Source organism: Mustelus asterias, chromosome 11 (genome assembly GCF_964213995.1).
Source record: "Mustelus asterias chromosome 11, sMusAst1.hap1.1, whole genome shotgun sequence".
Taxonomy (NCBI): domain Eukaryota; kingdom Metazoa; phylum Chordata; class Chondrichthyes; order Carcharhiniformes; family Triakidae; genus Mustelus; species Mustelus asterias.
This window is the reverse complement of record NC_135811.1, coordinates 73,903,774-73,909,585: the sequence shown is the minus strand read 5'-3', so window position 1 is coordinate 73,909,585 and position 5,812 is coordinate 73,903,774. Positions and strand designations below refer to the sequence as shown.

At 46.5% G+C, this 5,812-nt stretch overlaps 1 non-coding gene across 1 annotated transcript; it reads left to right on the top strand.

Moving 5' to 3' along the window:
- Positions 1-766: 766 nt before the first annotated feature.
- Positions 767-960, top strand: LOC144501068 (U2 spliceosomal RNA). The gene has a single exon (XR_013499046.1). It is a non-coding gene; the product is annotated as a U2 spliceosomal RNA (small nuclear RNA).
- The last annotated feature ends 4,852 nt before the right edge of the window (positions 961-5,812 follow it).

Genomic DNA, 5,812 nt, shown 5'->3' with positions numbered 1-5,812 from the left:
TCTTCTCGAGGCAATGAGGGATGGCTAATAAACGAAATCTTGCCAGCATCATCCTCAAGCAAGATGTAAGAGCCCTTTGTGTTCAATGCCCAGTGCACATTGCTTGGCAAAGGTACTCATCCATCCTTGCTTTGATTTATGTGCACTGGCATCTCTAATGAACCTTTTACCAGCGCTGACTGAAGTGATGTTTCCGTGACTAATTAAATAATGCACGTTGATCAGAAAACTAGAAACTTTATGGATTAGATTGTTTGTTCAATCCAACGCACTCTGATGGTCTGCTTGTAATAAGCGCTGGAAAAACATGATTAAATAAATCTTGTGCTTATTTACTGTTTCTAATACTGTTTACAGGTTGCCCGCTGTGATTTAATGAACGCATTGGAAATGCAGACTTTAGCTTCTTGCTGTTCTCTTCTTCAGGAAATGATAATGAGCTGTGATATCAGCCTTTAATGTAGCCTCCTGCTCTGGATGTAATTTAATATCGGGATTTGTCAGTCACCACACATGTTGTTCTGAGTGCAACAGGGATAAGCAATTTAATGTGTTTAGCCCCCTGATTCACACACATAGACCATCCTGAAACATTGGGAATGATTCGCACCCCCCCCCCCCCCCCCCCCCTTTTGAGGCTAAGTGCCCTCATTGGCATAAAACAAGAGTGTTTCCCGCTGGAGCTGGCAGTATCTGCCAGGTGGGATTCGCTCACCTGAAAGATGCTAATAAGCTCACTTTGAGTAACCTTCTGGCCAGACGCTTCATCGCTTCTCGGCCTTTTGGCTAAGATCAAGCGTAGTATCAGCTGTCCTGCACTTGGTTGAAGTCATACACTGAGGCTTCATTTGAAGCAATTTTTAAAAGCAGCATCTAGACCTTTTGGCTAAGATGCAAATAAGATCAAGCCTTGGAGAAGGTGCAATGCCTACTCCAATCAGCTTGGATCATGTAGATCAAGCCCAAGACAGGAAGAGGCTTGCCTATCTTGTCAGCTTGGACCTGGAATGTCTCATTTGTTGAGACATTGAATTGGAATTTGATTGAATTGAATTGGAGATAAACAAAAAAAAAACCTTCTGACCAGACCCACTATTTTTAAAGGGTCACCCAATCTCCGTGCTCAGAGACAGCTCCCCCCGTTCCAAAAAATTAAATAGTGCCCCACACCCACCACTGACCAGGGAAGCACCACCAATCCCTCACAAAGAGGGACACCCTCCCCTCTCACTCCACCCACCCCCCCCCTCCCCCCTCACACACACACCATGCAGGTATGAGGGTGACCTGACCCTCCCCTCCCCTCTCAGACATCCTACTCAGACCCTCTTCGTGATGTGGAGATGCCGGCGTTGGACTGGGGTGGGCACAGTAAGTCGGCTCACAACACCAAGTTAAAGTCCAACAGGTTTATTTGGTAGCACGAGCTTTCAGAGCACCGCTCCTTCATCAGGTCAATGCTGCCTCTACAACTACAGCAAAATATTAAGAGTGAATTTTTAAAAATCGTTTTTTAGGATGTGAGCATCGTTGGTAAGATCATTTATTTCCTTTCCCTAATTGCCCTTTATAGAATCCCTACAGTGCAGAAGGAGGCCATTTGGCCCATCGGGTCTGCACCAACTCAGCATCTTACCCATGACAACATCCCGCTTGCCCGCCCGCCATGATCCCGTAACTCCTAATAAAAACTCACCTACACAACTTGGGACACTACGGAGCAATTTAGCATGGTCGATCCACCTAACCTGCCCATCATTGAAGTGTGGGAGGAAACCGGAGCACCCGGAGGAAACCCACGCAGACACGGGGAGAATGTACAAACTTTACACAGCCACCCAAGGCCGGAATCAAACTCGGGTCCCTGGCGCTTTGAGGCAGCTGTGCTAACCACTGTGCCGCCGTGTTGCAGTGAACATGCCTCTTCTTGCAGTCTTTGTGGTGCAAGTGTGCCCACAGCACATTGTTTGGAGCAGTCTGGCACAACTCAGTGTCTCACTCAGACCGCAGTTAAGACTCGACCACATTGCTGTGGGTGTGGAGTCACATGTAGGCCAGATAGGATAAGGACGGCGGATTTCAATTGATTAGAACCTCAGCCACCCAGAAACAGCACACATTATACGAAGGACAAAGGTAAGAGATGCTACCATGTTGAACTCAATGCCATGAACGATTCCTTTGTGATCTCTCTCTCTCTCCCCCTCTCACTCTCTCCTCCCTCTTTGCTTTTTCTCTTCCTTTCTACAAAATCCACCCCAGTCCCTCCCAATGGGATAAAAATATCCTGAATCCCTAAAGCGCCATTTTTAAATTCTTAATATTTTGCAATTTAATAAAATTGTGACCGGAAAAACCAGAAAGCGAAGAAGAGAATTTCTACTCCTCGTACTGCATGCCTTGTGCTACTGTTGTGCTAATATATATCCGAACGATCATTAAAGAGAATTATGACAGGAATCGGAAGATGCTGATACAAAATCTCTCTTATGCTCAGGACACATTGCCTTGAGGCAATGGAAAACTAATTAACAAGGCTGGCATCCAGTTAGTTTTCTATAGGGTCATTTATCAATATCTTCTACCAAGCAATTTACAAAGACATGACAACATAAATCACCAGAAAATACAATAAGACTCCAGAAAATACAATGCGATTCCAAACATATATTCATGTAGTTGTTTACTTAAAGGGGCACCACTATAAATGTAATCTTGGAATAGTTTTGGTATAATCCCGAAACATATCATTCAGCCTGACACCAGTTAATGTTAGTTGTCCTAATCCCGTGTGCCTGTCCTGTATCCCTTTATTTCCTTTTCTAACTTGCCCTGAAGTATTGATATGGGTTGAGAATTTCCTCACTGCGGGTCCTGCTTTGTTCGGTCACTCAGCCAGGTTTCCACGTCAAGTCCCATTCACGTTCACACACAGTGGAATGACTTTTCATCTTTGAGATCAGAGTTGGGGGGTGGGGGGGGGGGGGGGGGGGGTGGTGGTGGCTGCTGGTGGGGGAGTGGGGGAAGGAGTCAGGCCTGCCGCCCTTGGAAACCAATTGAAGGTGGCCTCAGGAGGTGAATCATAGAATCGTAGAATCACAGAATCCCTACAGTACAGAAGGAGGCCATTTGGCTCATCGAGCCTGCACTGACAACGATCCCACCCAGGGCCTATATCCACGCGTTTAACCTGTTAGTCCCCCTGACACTAAGGGGCAATTTAGCATGGCCAATCAACCTAACCCGCACATCTTTGGAGTGCGGGAGAAAACCGGAGCCCCCCGGAGGAAACCCACTCAGACACGGGGAGAACATGCAGACTCCACACAGACAGTGACCCGAGGCTGGAATTGAACCTGGGTCCCTGGCGCTGTGAGGCAGCAGTATTAACCACCGTGCCACCAGTGGCTGAGTGCCAAGGTAGGCTGGTAAAAAGGTCCACCTTGACTCTCTGGGATTGTGTCTCAGTTGTTTGCTTCTATTTTAGCCTCTAGCACTCATCCTTCACAGCCCCATCTCCCCATGCTGCCTCCATACAAATTCATGTCAACTCAGCCCCCATGCATCCTCAATGTAGTCTCATACCTTCTATGCCTATTTCCATGTCCATTAACCAATGTGCACACTGTGCATGACAAGTGTATCCAGTAGTCACCGTGGTATGTGTGGAACTGCTTAAAAAACATCCACTCAAAATTTTCTTTAACAAAGTTGCTGTTGAATTACATTCAAAAAGACCTGAAATCAGCCCTCCAGCCCTTACTGCTTATACCCCCCCCCACATCCCCATACACTACCCATGCCCCATCCATGCCAACCTATGTCCCCTCATGACCCTCACCCACCTTCCATGGCCACAGAAACTGATCAAGGTTCATTTCCACTAAAGTCTATGCTTTTTGCAAAGTAGAATCCCCCAGCCCACTAAACCGGTGGAAGTAACTAGCTATCAGTTTAGTTGTTTCGCTGTGAACCATTACCAGGGCTGGAATTCGCCCATCTTGCCCGCCCTGCGACCGCTTCCAGCCAGGACGGAGAATTTGGTGCTCAACCAATCTCCATGCACGGCAGCGGGACTGGAGAATCCCAGCCATGGGCAAGGTCAGAGAATTCTGGCCCAGGTCTTCAATATCTGCCGGTTTGTGTAGAAACCAAAATCTCTTTGTTACCATAACCCAGGTGAAACAAGAAGGAGACAATGCAATAAGGAGCTACTCAACTGACCATTGACATTAATGGATTGAATGACAAGGCAAACTGTAGGAGGCGGGCATGCAGGATAATTATGGAAATATACAAGATACTGAGTGGCATTAGTCAGATCATTTTGGAGCACGACTTCAAGGTATTCTGGGATATGAGAACAAAGGGTTAAAACTAATGACAATTTAGCACAAATATGAAGAGGATCTTCTTACAAACATGACCATGACTTGAAATAGTAACCAGTTAGGGCAGTGGATAATTTAATCTTTGATTTAATGACGTGACGGTTAGACAATGCAATGGAAAACAGTGTACATTTTCCTTTATTCTGGATAATGAGATAAGCGAATTGCCTCACCTCACTCTCTTGTGATACGCTGCAAAGTATTCCAATATTCCATCTTCCATCATCTATCTCTCAACTTTCAGCTCAGAATGTAGACAAGCCTGACTTCTCCGTATCTCTCTCTTCTTCAGGACCTGTCCAGAGAGTAAGAAATGATTACTTCAACATTCCACTTGCAACAAGCTCATAAAGCTGTTTGCATAGACAAGTGGGATATATGTCAACTTCACTTAGTTTAATTTCTGCTGAAAACCACAAAGCAACTACAGGAGCTTTATTTCAGAGAAATGTTTGACTCTTCCAGGAATACTGCTGTTCAGCTGTAAGATTCAAAGATACATCATCGTCAGGTACACGGTACCAAGCCATTCTCCCCAAAGCCCATTACTGTTTGAGAGAGAGGTAAAGTGTGGAGTGCCGAAGAATTGGGAAATTAATATTGCTGCTTTAGACTTGGCAAATGAGAGTGGCATTCTGCCAACAGCGACGTGACTTGGCTCTTTAATTTACTCAAATAATATGTTGAAAGTTCCTACTGGTGTGCTGGCCTTACATTCGTGCCAGCGTGCCAATCTGTCCAAACTGCGAGAATTGAAATTTGAAATTGGGGTGAAAATTGTCCCCAAAGTGATTTCAAAATGGGTGTTAATGAATCAGCCTTTTATACCCCTTCAAAATGCTGGTGAAGTGGAGGCAGCAGCAAAACTTGAGAATCCCCAACACATATGCTGTCCTTCTTCAGGTGAGTAATCAATGTTCCCTCCGTATCCCCCGTGATGAAGGAGCAGCGCTCCAAAAGCTCGTGCTATCAAATAAACATGTTAGATTTTAACCTGGTGTTGTGAGACTTCTTACTGTGCCCACCCCAGTCCAATGCCGGCATCTCCACACCCATATTCCCTGTAATGCACTGATACCAGGTTGACCAGCGTAACAGGCCGGACCGGCCTGGACCCACCGGGCCCCAGCAGCTCAGTGGGGGACTTTTCCAACTCAATTGTTGAAGAGACGTCATAGCTGTCACCCACACCCAGCACCAACCCAGATATTCACACCTCGGTGGGTTCCCTCGGTAGGCAGGCTTCTGGGGTCACTCTCTGGTGAGCATCTCACAGCTGAAGATCCACAACAGGCAAAGGCAGGGACATCCCAGGGAACTGGCCCTCAGAGAGATGCCAGAACCCAGGACTCTGCTGAGCCCCAGGCCGATGATGTGACCCTGGGCCCAGTCATCCCACAGCTGCTGCAGCTGAGTGAGTA